General features: G+C 42.4%; 1 protein-coding gene across 42 annotated transcripts in view; it reads left to right on the forward strand.

Annotated features, from left to right (window-relative positions):
- The window catches only part of PCBP3 (poly(rC) binding protein 3), a 470,825-nt gene that overhangs the window by 214,229 nt on the left and 236,520 nt on the right, over nt 1–20,076 (forward strand). For 38 of the 42 annotated variants that reach the window (XM_077119223.1, XM_077119201.1, XM_077119205.1 and 35 more), the window contains one exon: nt 115–151. The exons of 2 other annotated variants lie outside the window; for them this stretch is intronic. The gene's annotated coding sequence lies outside the window, so the exon portion shown is untranslated. Of the gene's footprint in view, nt 1–114; nt 152–10,029; nt 10,088–20,076 lie in introns of all 42 variants that reach the window. 2 more of the 42 variants (XM_077119219.1, XM_077119229.1) reach the window with 1 other exon arrangement.

Genomic DNA, 20,076 nt, shown 5'->3' on the forward strand with positions numbered 1-20,076 from the left:
GAACTGTATATATATTTGACAAATATATGCCTCATTGCTTCTGAATATATAAACAAAGCTTTTTCTAAAGAATATGTTGCATGTCAAATTTTCCATTTTTCATTTTCATTTCAGAAAATAATCTTGGATAAAGCAACTTGAAGATGACTTAGTAAGTAAAATGCATTTTGAATATTAAAACAATGAAAGGAAAATATTAAATGTTAAAAGTTTCCCAGCAAAATTCTCACCAGGATGCATTTTAGAAGACACAGACATGATGTATAGTAAGAAATGAAGTGATATGAGCAAATAAAGTGATAGGATATAATTTAAACTAAATAGGCACTGAGTGTATAAAATAATAAATAAGGTGCACAACATTAAAATATGAAAAGAGAATGAGAACAGTATTTAAGGCAGGAGAGACTAATCAGAGATAAAGTATGCTAATGTTCTTATATTATCTGTAACATAAAAATACTAATGAACTGGTCATTGATTAATATATGTGTAAAGGCAAATACAAAAATAAGAGAAACAAAAATTATGTAGTAGAAGAAAAAAATGAATGAGGAAAAGCTTATGTTAATCAAAAGATGAGAAGAAAGAAGAAAAAGATAAATACGAGATGAGCCAAAAGAAAAGCCAAGAAAAGACTTCAGAATAAGATCCAAATGTGCAAGTAATTAATAATTAATGAAACTAAACTAAATGTCCCTGTTAAAATAAGAGATTGTCGAAAAGAACAAAACAAAATTTCACTAGATACTGTTTCAAAAGATATTCCTAAAATAAACATAGAAAGAAAGAAAGAGAGAGAGGGAGGGGGAGGGAAGGAGAGGTAAGGGAAAGGAAATATATATGGAGCAAATACACCAGACAAAATTTACTTTAATAAAGGTAAAGAAGCACTACTGGAGATAGACTGCATTATGTAAGATAAAAAAGGTTCAATTTTTTAGTAAGATACAATAAATCTAAACTTTCATGCATCTAAAAACAAAATCTCAATCTTTAAGAAGAAATGAATAGAAATACAAGAAAATAGACAAATCAACAATCAAGCTAGCAGATTTGAACACAATTGCCACTGACAATCGAGTTCAGAAAATTAGAGAAGATTTGAACAAGGTTATCAAGTTTCATCTAATGAACATATGTAGAATGCTTATGCTCCAAAACTGCAGTATGTATACTATTTTCAGACACATAAAACATTTGTAAGTGACCATACATGAGCCATCCAGGAACCTCAATACCTGTAAAAGGATTATGAACATAGAGTCTACCTTCTCTACAATGCAGTTAACTTAAAGATGAAATTACTTCACATATATATTACATATACTATGCAAATATACATAGATTACTCTTTCTATATATAGAAACTCCATGCATCTGGAATTAAGAAATACTTCCATGTAACTCAAGTGAAAATAGAAATCATAGTGGAAACAAGGTAGCATTTAGAAGTTAAAGACAATAAAAGTATACTATATCTAAATGTGTGCACTGTGACAAGCTACACTTAGAAATGTATGTAACTTTAAATGCTTATATTAAAAAAGCTGAACTTTAAAAAACAAGGATTCAACCTTAGTTAGAAAAAGAACAGCAAAATGAACCCCAAAAACTAAAAGGAGGAACTAATAACAGAATATAATGAAACAGAACAAAAACATCACATGGTAAAGATCAAAATACTGAAAATTTTGATTTTTTAAAACAAACATGTAAAAAGTATACAGTACTAGAATAAAATGAGTGATTTCCTTTTTACTCTAGGTATAGGAATAGCCATTCTATCTATGACTAAAAGTCCAGCTGTAGTAAGAGAAAAGATGGATACATTTGTCTTTATAAATATTAAACCCTTTGGCATAGTAAAAAATGTGATGAGCAAAGACAAAAGACAAATAATAAATGGATCACAATATTTGCAACATATAGCACAGAAAAAAAGAGTTAATATTGCTAATCTACAACAAACTTTTTTTAAGTGAGCGTAGAAAGACACCAGAATATTCTCATGAAAAATGAGCAAAAGAAATGAAAAGGCAGTTCATAACTATGTATGTTAAGATGCCCTTAAACATATGAAAAGATGTTTACCTTCACTTACAGCAACATAACTACGATAGAAAACTACCCTGACATACAACCATTCCACCACCATTTTGTCAAAAATTCACAAGCTTCACCCTCTGGGTAAGGCAGTGTGGAAGGCATGCTCTGATATTCTGCTGGTGGGCATGGAAACCAGTAACAACCCCCAGGAAGGAGGATTTAGAAACTTCTACTAAAACTATAGATGCCCCTACCATTGAACCCAGGAATCCCCTTTCTAGGAATTTATCCTGAAGATACAGCAATACAAAAATACAAATGCACAAGGTTATTCATCATAGCATTGTTTGTAATTTCATAATACTGGAAGATATTTAAACACCTAAGCGTAGGGGCTTAATTGAATAAGCTATCAAAAATTCACACAGTGAAGACACTTTAGAGAGATGGAAAAAAAAAAAAAAAAGAAAAAAGCAAGCTCTCTAATGAACTGGTACAGAGTGATTTCCAGGAGATAATGTTAAACTGCAAAATGCAAAAGAGCATATATAGTTATCTTTTGTATAAGAAAGGAAAACGTAGAAAACATGCATATCTCTGCTTCTCTTTTCAAAGTAATAAAGGAAAAACAAACAAAAAATTATTTACCTACATACGTCCTGGGGAGGAGGAAGGGAGAGGGATGCCCTGGTTTGTGGTGTTTGTCAATTTCCATGGTGCAGGACCCCCTACCAGGCTATTCACATGACATCAGAGAGCATGAAGTAGGCAATAAATGTGCAGAATTGGCTCTTAGTACTACAAGAGGTGGGGGTTATGGGAGAGAGAAAGGATGTCACAGGATTGTTTTATTTTATGTATACACACATATATGCGTATATGCATATATTTGCGTATTTATGCATATACATGCATGTATATATTATGTATGTGTTTATACAGGCATATATTTCTTAGCTCTGGCCACTGAAAGGGGCTAGAAAGACACCCTAATAGCAGTAAGCACACCTAGTACCCAGACCTTCATCTCTGGTTTACTTTCCTGGTGGCTAAAGCTGATACCATGGCTTAAACAATGGGAATTTTTTGCCTCGTGGTTTTGAGGCTAGGAAAAATCCAAAATGAAGGTGCCATCAAGACAGTGCTTTCTCCCAGAAGAATGTGGCATTCTGGGGCTGGCTGCTCACAATCCTCGGTCCTTGGCTTTGCTGTCACATGGCAGTGCACATGGTGGCCTCTCCTGATGTTTCAGTTCTGTTACCTTCCAGCTTCTGGGTGCTCCCTCTATGGCTTTCTCTATATGACTCTTCCTGTAAGGTCTTCAGTAATAGAATTCCACTGGGCCACTCCTTAATGAAGTAACCTCATCAAAAGGTCCTATTTACAAGGGTTCACACCCACAAGAATAGATGACATTTAAGAAAACGTTTTTCTGGAGTATAGCTCCAAGCCACCAGTCTCTATTACCATTTCCCCACTACAGGCTACTGGGGTCCTTAAAAGAACTGTCTGATTTAAGGGCTGGTGCAGGTTAGGTACAAGATGATCATGAAACATTATCTAGGATATGCTAAGAAACTTTATCTAGGAGAGTTAGGAAGGGGTGGGTAGGGAAGAGTAAGGGGAAAGGAAGAAAACAATGCTATAAAAGACATTATTGAGTCAGTTGACAAAATGAGAATACAGTTAATAGATTAAAATTTTGTAAGTTGATAATGGTAGTGCGGTAATATAAGATGTGCTGGTTTGAATCTGTTGTGTACTCTAGAAAAGCCAAATTCTTTAATCCTCATTCAATATTGCTAGGTGGGAGCTTTTTGTTGGTTTCCGTAGAGATGTAACTCATCCCGTTGTGGGTGGTAACTTTTTTTTTTTTTTTTTTTTTTTTTAGAGAGGGAGGAAGGGAAGGAAAGACAGAGAGAAGGAAGGAAGGATAGAAGGAAGGAAAGGAAACATCTTTAAACATTTTCTTGTTTTATTGTATTTTGTTTGTTTGTTCGTTTTTTACATGGGCTGGGGCCGGGAATCGAACCGAGGTCCTCCGGCATGGCAGGCAAGCACTTTGCCCGCTGAGCCACCGCGGCCCGCCCCTGTGGGTGGTAACTTTTAATTAGATGGTTTCCATGGAGATGTGTCTCTACTCATTCAAGATGGGGTTGCTTACCGGAGCCCTTTAAGAGGGAACCGTTTTGGCAAAAGCTCAGAGCCAAGAGAGCTGCTAGAGCCACCAGAAACGACAGAGCCAACAGAACAGACAGAGCCCTGGAGAAGCTGTTGAAGAGAAAGCTAGCAGATCTCACTATGTGCCTTTCCAGCTAAGAGAGAAGCCCTTAACATCATCAGCCTTCTTGAACCAAGGTATCTTTCCCTGGATGCCTTAGATTGGACATTTTTATAGCTTTGCTTTAATTTGGACATTTTCATGGCCTTAGAACTGTAAACTAGCAACTTAATAAATTCCCCTTAAAAAAGCCAATCCATTTCTGGTATGTCACATTCCAGCAGGTTGCAAATTAGAATTTAAGAGAACATCCCTTTTCCTATCTTAGAAAACACACACTAAAGTACTTAGGTATAAAAGGCCATTCTGGGGTGCATGTGTGGTTCAGTGATATAACTTTTCTAATAAAACTGACAATCCTCTGCTAAGATTGATTTTCCAAATGAGAGAGAAACAAGCACTAGTAGAAATGAAAGTGAGTTCCAATTAGAGGAAAAGAGATGAAAAAATAGGAGAGTATTATGATAACTTTATGCCAAACAATTTGAGCACTGATAAAAAGGACAAAACCCTACAAAATATAGCATAACAAAACTGACTCAAGAACTTGAACTAACCTTATGATCTTTAAAAAAATTATTTAGTGGTTAAGAATCTTCTCATATAGATATTTGATAAAGCAAATGTCATGGGTTGAATTGTGTTCTCCCAAATTATATATATTAAGGTAAAAATTCCCTTTCATATAAATGGAGTATTTTAATATGTGGCCTTTGTATCTGGCTTCTGTCACTTAACATAATGTTTTCAAAGCTCCTCCATGCTGTAGCATGTCTCAGTACTTCATTCCCTTTTAAGGCTGACTAATATTCCATTGTATGAAACAAAAATACATTTTGTTTATCTGTTCATTAGCGGTTGATGTTTGGGTTATATACACTTTGACTATGATGAATAATGCTGCTATGAATATGAATGTACAGGTCTTTTTGTGGACCCATGTTTTCAATGTGCTTGAGTATATGGGCGTAGAATTGTAACCATATGGTAATAAAATGGTTAACAGTTTGAGGAACTGGAGTATTGTTTTCCAAAGTGGCTGTTCTATTTTACATTCCCACCAGCAGTGTATGAGGGTGCTAATTTCTTTTAATCCTCTTAAATATCTTGTCATGTCCATGTTTTGATATAGCCATTCTTGTGGCTTAGATTATATCTAAGATTGAAATTAGATTAAATTTAGTTTTATAATTTTTGTTATGCACTTTACTTTCAAATCAGTTAGGGAGAAATAATTTACAAGCAAAAATGCATTTATGCTTTTATGTTTATATTTAATTACATAGTTTCCTTTTCTAATGTTCTCTATTACTTCATTTGGATTTGAGGTAATGGCCAATGTGCTTTCAATTCAGCCTGAAGGACTCCTTTTAGCATTTCTTGCAGGACTGGGTTGCAAGTGCCAATATCTTGTTTTTATTTATCTGGAAATATCTTAATTTCTCCTTCATTTTGGAGGGATAGTTTTGCTGGATATAGAATTCTTGTTTGAAACCTTTTTTTTTTTAACTAGCATTTTAAATATGCCATCTTGATGCCTACTGACTTCCTGGTTTCTGATGAGAAATCAGATGAAGGCTGGGGAACAGCAGTGCGCACAGCTGCGACTGCTGACGCCCTCCCCAGCTGGGCGGTGGTGGTGTCTGCCCCCAGATTCAAGCTGACAAAGGTAGGGCGGTTCCTTAGGCAGTTCCTGCATCCCACGAAGCATGTGACAGCAACCCATCCTCCCACAAGATAGGCCCTCACTACACACCACACTTGCCGTGTACCCCTCAGTGTTCTTCCATAGTGACCAGAGAGAGTCCACAGTCAAATCATCAACACCCACAGAAGAATCAAGAGGCATACTCAAAAGGCAAATCTCAGCCAACAAAGACACAATATTTGAAGAAAAACCATGTGGTAATCTCTCAAAATAAGATTGGACATCTGAGGAAACAAACACTAATATACATGCTCGAGATAATGGAGATGATACTTTGTATATTAGAGAGAAAAAGCACTGGAAGTCACAAGTATTATCAGAATAAAAAGCCCAATAGGTGAACCTAAGTGCAGGATGGACACAACAGAAGAACAAAGAAGAAAGTTGTGAGATGAAGTCAAGCAACTCTTGAGAACGCAGACTTAAGGAAAAAGAGAAAGAATGTATTAAGAGGAGTCCTGAAGTTCCAGAAGGAATAAACCTAGATTATGGAAAGAGAGAAAACAAAAAATACATGGGCATAATAGAAAAAAAAATTCCCTGCTGAAAATTAGCATGAAAGGACCCAGTAAATAATATGTAAATACATCTTAATTAACTCTAGAAAATTCAAGGATGAAGAGAGAGCCCTAAATATTTCAACACAGAAACAGTGAAAACTAGAAAGACATTAGAGTTCTGAGTGAAAATTCTTTCAATGGACTGTTTTAAACAGCTAGCTCATCAATATTATGGAAATATCTAACATATCTGGTTTATCTACTGTTTTATGTTGTGTTTTCTATTTGTCTTATTATTCTATGTTACTTTTTTGTGAATTTGTATATTTATACTTTATTACTGTTAGTTTTTGCTTGATATATATATTTTTAAATTTATTTATTTTTTATTTATGGTACATAACCACATACAAACACAAACATTCTTATCATATGATCATTCCATTCTTGTTATATAATCAATAACTCACAATATCATCATATAGTTGTATATTCATCATCATCATTTCTTAAAACATCTGCTTCAATTCAGAAAAAGCAATAAAAAGAAAACAGAAAAAAATTTGTTACTTTTAAATCTCCTTTTTTGCATATTTTTAATTTTCCCCTTCCACTATATGCATTTTTCTTTTTACTTCTTACCCTAAAAATGATCACATGAATCCTACTTATCAAATTCTAATAACCATATATTCTACCTGTACATCCCACAGATGCGAATACTCTATAATTTCACTCCCCTCCACCTGACATGACACTGTGGTAATGTATTACAGTTCTGCCTTTTGTGTAGTGTTTGCTTACTTGCTTGTTTACTACTGAGGTTGGCACATATTTCTAAGAAGTTTCCAAATTGGGTCATGATTGGTGAGCCAGATGCTGCAGTAGACTCTCTAAGATGGCCTCTCTCAAACCTATCATTTAGCTGGCAAACCAGTACACAAAGCAACAGGATTTCTGTTATTTAGGCATATTTTGAAGTTCTGAGGTTTTGCAATTTCCTTCATTGAGTGATAGGACATTTTTGTATCCTGGCTTAGAATGAATGAAATTTTATTTATTCAACATTCATTCAACCCTAGTAGCTATTCTAGTGTGTGTAAATGGTATGTCACTGTGGTTTTGATTTGCATTTCCCTCGAGAGTAATGATGTTGAGTATCTTTTACTTCCTTTTGGCCTTTTTTATATCTTCTTTAGAGAAACATCTGTTCAGGTCTTTCGCTTATTTTTAAATTGGGTTGTTTGTCTTTTTATTGTTAAGTTGTAGGATTTCTTAATATATTCTGGATATTAAATCTTTATCGGAAATGTGGTTTCCACATATATTCTCCCAATGAGTAGGTTTTTTTCTCATTTTAATGATAGTCCTTTGATTTAAAATGTTAATTTTGATGAGATCCCATTTATCTATTTTTCCTTTGTTGCCTGTGCTTTGTCTCTAAAGTTTAAAAAACCATTACCCAGCACAATAAAATGATAAAGTCCTTTGATGCACAAACATTTTTAATTTTGATGAGGTACCATTTGTCTATTTTTTTTGTTGTTGCCTGTGCTTTGGCTGTAAAGTCCAAGAAGCCATTGCCCAACACAAAATCCTGAAAATGCTCCCCTCCATTTTCTTCTAGGAGTTTCATAGTCCTGGTTTTTACAAACGTCTTTGATCCATTTTGAGTTAATTTGTGTATATGGTATGAGATAGCAGCCCTCATTCATTCTGTTGCATGTGGATATCCAGTTCTCCCAGCACCATTTGTTGAAGAGACTATTATTTCCCAAATGAATGAACTTGGCACCCTTGTTAAAAAATTGACCATAGATGTGAGAGTTATTTCTGAATTCTCAATTTGATTCCATTGGTCAAGGATTGATGGCAGCTGGTCTTTGGGCAGAAAGCATTTCCCTTGATGGTGCCTTGATTTGAACATTTTCAGTCTCAAAACTGTAAGCTTGTAAGCTAATACATTCTCATCTTAAAAAGCCAACCCATTTCATGGTGTATTACTTCAAGCAACCTAGGAAATTAAAACAGATACGGTTGGCTTCAGTAGCATACATGTCCTGTGCTTCCACATCCTTCTCTTTTCCCTTCTTTTTGTTTTTTTTTTCCTGCTTCACATCTCTATATATTACATGTCCATTATCAAGAAATATACCTTTTTCTTGTCTGATTGTATTTTGACTCTCACATGAATTAAAGAGTAGAATTGTATATGGGTTGCATATTTAGTTACCCTTACTGAAGATCTTCATTTCTTCACAATCCCACAAGCCATTGTCTCCTCTCCTTTCCTTTCAACTTGCAGAACTCCCTTCAGTAATTCTTGTAGGGCAGTTCTTCTGTTGACAGACTCTCTCAGTTTCTGTTTATCTGTTAATATTTTAAACTCTCCCTCATTTTTGAAGGAGTGTTTTGCTGTATAGAGAACTTTTGGCTGGCAGTTTTTCTTTCAGTACCTTAAATATACCATACCACAGCCTTCTCGCCTCCATGGTTTCTGATGAGAAATAGGCACTTAGTCTTATGAAGGATCCTTGTATGTGACAAATTGCTTTCCTCTTGCTACTGTCAGAATTCTCTCTTTATCAGTGGATTTTGACATCCTAATTAGGATGTGTCTCAGAGTAGGTCCATTAGGATTTATTCTGTTTGGAGTATGTTGTTCTATTTTTGTGCAGAATTTTCTCCTCAGCTCCTACAATTTGTTTAAATTCTCCCCTCACTCAGTGCCCACTTTTCCTTACACTTTTCAGTTCTGAGACTCGTCCTGTCTTAAGGCAGTTCTGTCCTCCCCTACTTCCTTTTCACTGGTGAGGCTTTTCTTCCTCCAATTTCTTCCCCAATAGGCTAGCCTGCCCCGGGAAGCCAGATACCATCAATCCAGGAAGGTTGCTCACTCCAGAAAAGCCCGTTTGCGTTTGGGTGCTCCAGCATCCAGAGACTGGAGTGAGTGTGTGCCCCTCTTGCTGACAGTTCTGCTGAGGTCTCTCTCTCTTTTTCCTTACCCCTGTGTGCTCTTCTGTATGCAGCTCTTCCCAGCGGCTTGTGTTCTGCCCTGTTCCCTGTGCTTGGATACACACAATCTGCATCCACGGCGGCATGGGGACCTGTGGCCTCTGTGCGACTCCAAGCTGCTCTGGACTCCAGAAGGGGGAGAGGTCTGGACTGGAGACCTGGGAAGAAAATATCCTTCCTGGTTTTGGAAATTGTTTTTCTTTTTCTTAGACTCAGCATTTGTGGAATCCTTCTCCAGTCTCTGTCACCCTTCAGAGTGCCAAGCAAGTGGGATTTGCCCATTTATTGGTTGATTCTGACTAGAGACTTTTACAAGGGATTTCTGACAACGCCATGTTGATGATGTCGCTGCTCTCCCATTCATTTTGTTCTTCTTTCCTTTTTTCCTCTGAAATCTCCTTGTATGGAGGAGTATTTGAAAAAAAATTGGGTAGAGGGTGACAAAACTAACTGCAGTGAACTTGTTTTGTTGAAAGCTTGCTAGAGAAGAAGAGTAACAGCAAGAGGGGTTCAGGCTGTGCAGACATCACAGTGGTGAGTTGTTACCATCAACCAGCACACGCATGTGGGTCATCACGGTGGTCGGGCGCTAGCACTCTGCTGTGGAGCGCCACAGCAGCTGGGCATGTATGATGACATGGTGATGTGCATGGGGAGGGGTGATGAGGTGCAGGGGTCCTTCCTGTTTAGTCCCTTGCTGCCCTTACTCAGCTCTGTGTGCACAGGTGCTTCTCGGTGGGTGAGGCCCCTCATCTGTGCGCAGGTGCTTCTCCGTGGGTGAGGCCCCTCATCTGTGTGCAGGTGCTTCTCGGTGGGTGAGGCCCCTCATCTGTGCGCAGGTGCTTCTCGGTGGGTGAGGCCCCTCATCTGTGTGCAGGTGCTTCTCGGTGGTTGAGGCCCCTCATCTGTGCGCAGGTGCTTCTCGGTCGGTGAGGCCCCTCATCTGTGCTGCCAGTTATGGGAAGAATGGTTTAGTGTCACACGGCCTGCTCGTGGCCACCCAGCACTGTGCACATATAGGTACAAATCTGTTTGATGACGTTCTCCTCCACCTCACTCGGGTTCTGAGGACAACTCTTTTTACCCTTGTTTATCTAATGTGGCTTTGACAAGCATTCAGCTGAATGCTGATCTGTTTTAGTCTGGTCTCATGTTCAGGAGTTGCTCATTAATATTTAGGCTTGATTTTGTCTGTACTAAACAATCAATTAATTTAGCTCTTAATAATATGCATTTAACACTATTTTCTTGACTTTCATTATTGAAATAACTGCTGAAGGAATAGATTTATGGTTGGGAGTCAAATGCTCTAGTCCTTAAGCCCCCTTTTCTTCTTACTGAGATAATTGCTTTTGTAATGCAGTTGTGCTGTAGCAGAGTGAGCTGCCCTTCTTGTCTGATTTCCTGGCTCTCTCAGTTGAACTCACTGCCCTTTGGGAAGCACCCTGGAAAATGCTGCTGCGCGGGTGAGGGCAGGAGCTTGCCGAGGAGCCTCTACCACCGAGCGCTGGGGGAGATGGCAGATGTGGCTAGGAGTGCACGTGGGAGCAGAGAGTCGGCCAACTCATGGCTGCTTTTGTGCTTTAGTTTAAACAAAATCATAGAATGTAAAAATTAGCTTGAACATGTTAGCTTTTTGTTTGCCACATCTGGCAAGGGAAGGAACGAGTGGTGTAATCTTCCTGTGTGAATTTGCTAAATGATAATTACAAGTGTGGAGACAGACGTCAGCTTCCTGGGAGCTGGGTGGGGGCTGCCCAGAGATGCTTTGCTACAGAAAGAGAGTAGGTAGGAAGCATTTGGCCCTGTGACTGGGGTGGCACCCCAAGAGGCTTGGAGCTGGAAGGGAGGGTTGATGGCTGAGGCCCAGGACAGGCCATGGGGCCTGGACGGGAATGGCCTATAGCTGTATGTGGATTCACTGCTCTCTGGGCTCCATAAGCGTGGCTCTCTCTGCCTTGAGCTCTTCTCTCACCTCTGTCTGAGTATGTGCCTGCTGTGGGCAGATGGAGACACATGGTTATATAGAGCCACCCTGACTGATGCAGGGTCTGGCCTGGCTCACAGCATCTTGGTGTGACTTGCTGCTTGAAAGGGGCTCGGGGTGCACAGGACATTGTGACCTCTGGGGAGTACTCTGTAGGAGGGCAGCCTCTCCCACACACCCCTGCACACCCCAAAGGAAGTTACTTCAGGGATTGGGGGTTTTGCCCTCCAGGCATTCCTCCCAGCACGGTGCCCTCATCCCTTACCAGATCACACTGGGCTCACTCACTGTGAGTGTGGCCTGCACAGACCAGCTGGGTGACTGGAACAATTCACTTTACCATCCCCAGATTCAGGGCCATTGGTTGCCTGCTGCAAGGGGTGGCTGTGAGGATTACGTCAGAAACCTCAGATAGGTGGGCAGGAACCTCAGGTAGATGCACAGAAACCTCTAGTGGACAAACAGGAACCGCAGGTAAACACACAGGAACCTTAGGTGCATTCATAGAATCTCAGGTGGATGTACCGGAACCTTGGACACACAGGAACCTCAGGTAGATGCACAGGAGCCCAGGTGGACAGATGCAGTCTGAGGTAGATGCACAGGAACCCCAGGTGGACAAACGGTTTCCTCAAGTGGATGCGTAGGATCCTCAGGTAGATGCACAGGAACTTCAGGTACACACGCAGGAACCTCAGGCAGATGTACAGGAAATTCAGATCCACAGGAACCTCAGGCGGACACACAGTTTCCTCGAGTGGATGCACAGAAACTTCAAGTGGATGCACAGTTTCCTCAAGTGGATGCCAATGACCCCGAATCTGGGGGTGATGAAGTGAGTTGTTCAAGTCAAGTGTATGCACAGGAACCTCAGGTGGGCACACAGGAACCTCAGGTGGGCTCATAGGAACCTCAGGTGGGCGCACAGGAACCTCATGTGGGCTCATAGGAACCTCAGGTGGACGCACAGGAACCTCAGGTGAGCACACAGGAACCTCAGGTGGGCGCACAGGAACCTCAGGTGGGCACACAAGAACCTCAGGTGGATGCATAGGAACCTCAGACTCAGGAACCTGAAGGGGAGACACACAAACCACAGGAACCTGAGATAGATGCACAGGAACCTCAGGTAGACACAGAAGCCTTGGGTGGATGCATAGGAACCTCAGGTAGACACACAGGATACCCAGGTAGATTCACAGGAACCTCAGATAGGTGCCTTGCATAGGAAACCTAGCTTCTAGGGGCCTGTCGTGCATGTTTCTTTCTTTCCCCATGGGAGCAGCTGCTGATACCCATCCCATCTCCGAGCACCCAGATGGCATGACTTTGCTCATGGGAGACCCCCTGTGGGGAGGGTGGGGCCTCCTCTCCTAAGACTCCCTGGCTGAGCTCTCAGACTGCCCTTCTGTGGGCCCACTGCACCCCACCTACTGCCCTGACACCCCTTGGCCTGTCTGTGCCTGGAAGAATCACCCAGTCTACGTTCTGCTCAGGCTGTTGGTTAAGGTGGATGTTGAATATCCAGGAATCACTGACCATAGAAGTGGAATTCTGGTAATTCTTGTCTAGAGAGGGCTTCACCTGGGGCCCAGCTCCTGCACATGCTTCTGGGTGACCTTTGCTTGTGGCAATCACAGCACCTCAGTCCTCTCCTTGGAGGAGAAGCTTGCACAGTGTGTCCACTGCATGGGCCTGAGGAACCTCCATTTCATCTTCAAGACTTTCCTTTTAAAAAAGCATTAAAAACAGTATTGAACTTGTACATTGTATGCACATACAATGGACTGATGGAAAGTAGAGGTATAGATAAGTTGCTGGGAGTCACCTGTAAGTAAATCTGTGTGCTTGGTTTCTGGTGTGTGAAGAAACCTCAGTACAGGTGGTCTGAGCTCTTTGGAGTGTAGGGAGGCCCCTGTCAACCTCTCCATTCCAGGGCCCTTCCACTTGGATCATACGTGTGCGCCTGCACGTACACACATGCTGCTAGTACACTGCCCCCAGCCCAAGGGCCCTTCTGTTCAGATTGCACACGTGTGCACACATGCTCTGCCAGCCCATTGCCCCCAGCCCAAGGGCCCTTCTGCTCAGATTGCACACGTGTGCACACATGCTCTGCCAGCCCATTGCCCCCAGCCCAAGGGCCCTTCTGTTCAGATTGCACACGTGTGCACACATGCTCTGCCAGCCCATTGCCCCCAGCCCAAGGGCCCTTCTGCTCAGATTGCACATGTGTGCACACACGTGCTCTGCCAGCCCATTGCCCCCAGCCCAGGTGCGGAGCAAGCATGGCTCCAGAGCTCCTCCGCCGCCTCTGGGAGAGGCTGTACTCATCTGGCGTGTGGGGATGAGGCATTTCTTCATCTGTAAGACTGAGCCTAATGACAACTTATTTTGCTTGAGTCTGGGAGACACTACTTTCTGGAGTTGCTGTTTCTTTTCAAAGGTATTGAGGCTGTACGATTGGCCGAATGCCATACTAGACTCAGGACAATAGAGATGGAAGGAGGTCCTCAGGGTAGAGGGAGTGACGTCCTTAGGACCTGAAGTCAGTCTTTCTGGGACAAATTACTTAGCTCCCTGTTCTAGTTTGCTAGCTGCCGGAATGCAATATACGAGAAACAGAATGGCTTTTAAAAAGAGGAATTTAATAAGTTGCTAGTTTGCAGTTCTAAGGCCGAGAAAATGTCCCAATTAAAACAAGTGTATAGAAGTGTCCAATCTAAGGCATCCAGGGAAAGATACCTTGGTTCAAGAAGGCCAATGAAGTTCAGGGTTTCTCTCTCAAGTGGAAGGGCACATGGCAGACACAGTCAGAGTTTCTCCCTCATCTGGAAAGGCACATGGTGAACACGGTCAGGGTTCCTCTCTCATCTGGAAGGGCACCTGGCAGACATGGTGTCATCTGCTAGCTTCTCCTGGCTCCTGTTTCATAAAGCTCCCTGGGAGGCATTTTACTTCTTCATCTCCAAAGGTTGCTGGCTGGTGGACTCTGCTTCTCGTGGCTATGTCATTCTGCTCTGCTCTCTCTGAATCTCCTCATTCTCCAAAATGTTTCCTCTTTTATAGGACTCAAGAAACTTATCAAGACCCACCCAAATGGGTGGAGACACGTCGTCACCTCATCCAGTTTAGCAACCATTCTTGATTAAATCACATCTCCGGGGAGATGATCTGATGATAGTTTCACACATACAGTATCGACTAGGGATTATTCTGCCTTTATGAAATGGGATTTAGATTATAACATGGCTTTTCTAGGGGTCATACATCCTTTCAAACCAGCACACTCCCCATACCTTGGTTTCCCCATGTGCGCAGAGAATTTACTAGTGAGGCTTATCTGCCTCCTTCACTGTGAGGCTCAGGGTGGGGAGGTGCCTGAGGTCATATGGTGGTCGTGACAGAGCTGGGTTCTGGCTCAGGAGTTACCCCACAGCCTGGGCTTCACGGCACTGCTACTTTGATGATTAAAAAGGCAGAGCTGTGAGATGCTTGCCTTAAAACCACATGCAGTGGTGTATCTGTGTGCAGAGTTTGGCTGCTGAATGTGAGGAGAAGGCTTTTTGGATGGGGTGACTGGAAGGGGGTGTGTGCTTCAGGTAGACAGAGCGGCACAAGCAAATGCTGTGAGTGGGCCAGGTGACAGTGCCACAGGCCACCACCCCAAGGCTGCTGGGATGCCACATGTGGGGTAGAGGAGCCAGGCTGGGGCTAGGACATGGGAGAATCTTCCAGAACGTGGTCTGCAGACTCAACAGGGCTGAAAGCAGTGGGGAAAGATGAGGTTGGATTTTTGTTTTAGAAATATGTCCTTGAAGTGAAGTAAGTAGAAACAACAGCTTATGATAGGTGGAAGGTACAAATAAATGGAGGGAAAATATTAAGGTTGAATCCAAGTGACCAAGTACATTGAAGAGCCGAGAAGGTGGGGATGTATAAACCCACGTCTCCCCCAGCCACGAAAGTAGAGATGGGCCCCTTAGCACCTGTGACGCAGTCCCTATCCTGTCCCTACGGCCTCCTAGAATGGGGCTGGGCCCCGGGGAGGTGGTGGGGCTTGAGACTGTGCTACTGGGGCGCTCACGCCCAGAGCACGTTGGAGCAGTGTGTCTTGTGGCGCTGCCCTCTCTGCTGGGCAGGTTGATGCCAGACTTGCACGCTTCTGGCCCAGTGCCAGCCTTCACCCAGGGTTGAAAAGGCTTCTGTGGGGACAGAAAGCTGGTTTGTTCGTGAATGTGATACAAGTGCCTGTAGTGCTTCAGTCCAGGGCAGGGCCGTGCGTCTTTGCTTGCCAAGGCGAACCCAGCTGATATTTTTCAAGCTCGTACTTTCCTGGGTACACTCTTATCTTCATCATAAGGGATTGTCATCTCCCCTCTCCACCCCTTGGCAGAGAGGCTGCTCCTTTGTGTGTGGCTCTGTCATGGTGCCCTGCAGAGTCTGAGCCCCAGGCTGTGAGCCCCTGTGCGATGGGCCTTCAGTCATGTAGCCTTGTCTGGGACGGTGAGCCACTCATAGGTTCTGCCGTGGAAAATTGACACCTTCAACCCTGGTCTAGATGAAGATTTCTGCCATTTGGAGCTCTCATTTTTAGAATATTGTGTTCCTTGACTTTGCTTTTACTAATAATGCGTTGCTGAAGACACTTCAGTTACACTGGAAAAATCATTAGCAGAATTCTTGTTATTTAGCCTCAGATTGACTGTGGGATATAATCCTGGTTTCTTAGCAGGAACACAGATACACTTGAAGGGAGATTTATTCACATATCCCTGTATGTCATTATCACGTTCTTGAGTGGGGTAGCTCTAGTAATTCGGCTTGGTTTAGTGCGATATATCAGCACAGCTTTTCTTTTATAAGCTATGGAGATTTAAGTTTGCTTAGCAGAGGAAACAATGAAGACACTTGAAGGCACTCCTATTTAATGTGCACATTACATTAAAGTGGGTGGTTTTACCTCCTGGTGGTCCTTATCCCCTTGTGCCAGGTGTTTGCATGCATAGCACTCCAGGGTTCCCTGGCCCTCCTCAACTGGAGGTGCAGCTGGAAGGGCTTGGAGGAAGATGCACTGCACCTCTCACTGCCACTGTGACCCTGGTTGGCCCCTTCATCTGCGTTTGCCCCTCTGTGGAATGGACCACCACTGCCTGCTTCATCCAGTGCAGGGATATCAGGACACTAGCACAAGGTCTGCATGTAAGTACAGGTCAACGAGAGGCAAGCACACATGAGGCTCTGCTTCCCTGCTCAGGCATGAGTTTGGAATTGTTTCCAGGAGTAGAGTCAAGGCTTTCTGTTATTTTAGCCACAGATCCAGTTGGTCCGTCTCCTGACCTAATGCATTGTCTCTATTCCTCATTCACTTGGTCCGTCATGTGCCCCAGACATTTGCTCCTTTATTGGGTCCCTGCTGAGACCAGCTAAATTTTAGATCCCACGAGGTGCTGTAGCCGATGCAGAGATTCTGGGGCCCCATGAGGTGCTGTAGAGGATGCAGAGATGCGGTCCTCCATGGGGTGTGGTGCCAGACCTCAGGCCACAGGCCCTAGGCTCTTGGTAGGTTTCTCTCCCCACAGCGCCTGCCTCCTTTACTTGACGACTGAATCTAGTCGAATTGTTTCCACAGCTCGCAGAACATCATTAGACCGCTCAATCAGGGTGAAAGCTGGGCCACTCAGACCTCCCCCAGTGCCAGGTATCAGTGTGTGCCAATCATTGGGCTATGCACGTTTTAGTGTTGGGTCTGCCACTGGCTGGGGAAAGGGTTTTTGAGTAAATCATTCCCTGTGGGGGCTGGAGTGCTCAGTGTTAAAGCGAAAGGGGTTGGTGGTTCTCAAATGGAGTGCTTTCCAGTTCTTACAACCAGCATGTTCAGGCAGATTAGTCTTCCCATCACCCGAGGAGAGAGTTGGAGCCTGGACAGTTTGAGCCTCCTCTGATCTCTAAAGATGCAAGTCTTACAGTTGGAGCACGGGTCTACTGGCCTCGGCTTCACCAGTGATCGCAGGGTCTCTTATAGGCCTTTGAGTCCTATTCATCTTGTTTTGCAAATTTATCGCTCTGTCAGTTTCTTTGTGTGCAGGGTTCTTGGCGGTAATCAGTGTGTGGACACCGGTAGTGGATGCAGAAGGCCAGCAGGTGGCAGCCTGCCCTGTGGACTCTTGTACAGGCGGAGCAGCAGGGACCACACAGCCTCTTCCCTTCGCCCCTTGCGCCGCACATCACCGCAGAAGCTCCTCTCCAGTTGACAAGTCACATACATGGACACAAATTAGGAACACGAAAAGTAAATATGCAAAATGAAATTAGTAATTTTGATAATTGTTTCATCTCATGATTGCTTGATTTTGTTTTTCATTTATAGTTCAAATATAGTCTTGGTCTAAAGCTATTTTAAGTTCTATTATGTTTGTTTCTTGATAGTTTTATTTACTTTTCTTTGTAGGCTGCTATCTTAATTTTTTTTAATGTCTTTTTTCACTGAGTTTTTGTATTCTTTCTTGTTCCTGAAAGCATGGAGCAAGCTGTAGACAACAAATGACTCCTGTGTCTTTCTGTACGTATTTTCAAACATAAGTTCTTCTACCTCCTGCTCTATTTCTGTGTTTTACTTTATGTGGTGGGATTTTTTTCATGGCTTCTATGTTTGTTTGTTTATCCCTGAAGGAGAAGTTAATTCTCATCTTTTATTTGCCCCCTGAGTATGTGGGTCTGTTCTGCTGGGCTCCCTCATTTTGCACCTGACTCTAGTAGAAGGTCCTGCAGACTTGAGCTGGATGACAGTTCAGTTGTGCCTTCCACGTTTTGGGGACTAGTAGCCTGATAGGGGTGTTGAGAGGAGGCTTGGTGTCTTCTTGGCTTCTCTGTGGGGCACACTGTTAGGCTGGTACCAGCCTTTTCCACCAGCCTGTGAGGGCCGCACTTGTGTCCCTCAACTCACCTGCTTCTAGAGCACCTTGCCTCCCTAGAAGTGTGTTCAGAGGGAGTCCTCATGACTCCAAGCTATCAAAGCTGGCACATTAGACCACACAGAAAGGGCTCCATGTTTGTGGAACCTGGAAGGTTCGTTTTGCTGATTTCTTTTGCTTGATTCATTGGAAATTTAGGACAGGTGGAGAGTAAATAGATTAGTACCTCCCTTTGTTAGATCCTCCAACCCCCTGGATGGAAGTGCTTGTTCTGTACTCTAAGCTTAGCCAGGGATCTGGATTGCTGTTTATTTGGCAGGAGTCATGTGGTGCCTGTGGGCCAGCTGCTCCTGTTGCCTTGAACCAGGATGCAAACTTTGTGGCATTTAGATATTCCTATGTTTATGCCCAAAAGATTCTAGATTTTGAGGTCAGGATGACTGCTAACTAATATTCTACATAAAGTCCCATAGGTTGAGTGTTCGGTGAATCCACCACAATTTTATTTGAAGCACATGCTGGGTATTCAATAAAGACTTGGAGATTTTGGTTGGCTCTAAATTTAGTATGAACTAACAATATCGTGTGGTGTGTGGCTAAAAAGCAAATGTAATGGATTGTATGATGATTCAATATATCTCAATAAAATTACATTAAAAGAAAAAAAGAGGAATAACTGTAAGCTTTGAGCACTTTCGGAGTCTCATGCTGTCCTGGACAAGGAGACCCAATGTCACAGTTCTTAGGTTGTGTGATTATGTGAAATATTTTTAGATGGAAAATTCAGTTGAAATAACTAGATTAATTTCCTCTGGTAAAATATGTTAAATTTAAGTTTGGTTTATATGTGAGGAAAAATAGGAAAATAGTTTATCGTAGGAGAGAGAGAGAGTTCATTTAGTACAATATATCAGTAAGTATTCTTGTTAAATAATAGAAGATCAATAGAATTCCCTTTCCTTTCTTGTTTTAAATGCTTTATAACAGGTTTGACCTATTTAGGCTAAGGAATAGTTTTCTTTTAGTATTAACATCAGTTTCCAAATATTAGCTTCCAAAGCAGGTGCACACCTTAGCTGCTGGACCAGCCAGGTCTTCCTTCGAGACAAGAATGACTTGATTGTTCTGTTTCCTTAGGAAGCCTGATTTTAATGGGAGAGGTCACATTCCCTTTGGGATAGTTTTTCCAGTGAACTTTTGCTTCTACCCAGGCGGCTTTACCCATGCCTTGTAAACCCTGATGAAAGTCCATCATTGTCTCTGTTCCCAGGAGTCTGCCACTTCAGATAGAAAGGAAAGCAGCAGCATTAGCCCCGTGAAGGCAGCTCTTCTGGTATCATTGCCGTCACATAGGTGCGCCTGACAGGGGTTTGAAAATGTCTCTTCTCCCTCTAAACTTGTGTCCAGGGCCAGCTGTTCCAGGATTAGAGCACTGTGGGTGGATGATATTTGAGACAGGGCTTAATTATAAGTGAATTAATGCTCTAATATTAATTACCATTCCCTTCCCACAATAAATTTTATAACTTAACATTTCTCAAGTCCTGGAAGCCAGCATGTTTAAAACTTAGAGCCCTGGACTCTTTCAGTTTGCAGAGCATAGAAGGAGTTAATGTAAACGG

This window comes from Tamandua tetradactyla, chromosome 10, assembly GCF_023851605.1.
Source record: "Tamandua tetradactyla isolate mTamTet1 chromosome 10, mTamTet1.pri, whole genome shotgun sequence".
NCBI classification, from domain to species: Eukaryota; Metazoa; Chordata; class Mammalia; order Pilosa; family Myrmecophagidae; genus Tamandua; species Tamandua tetradactyla.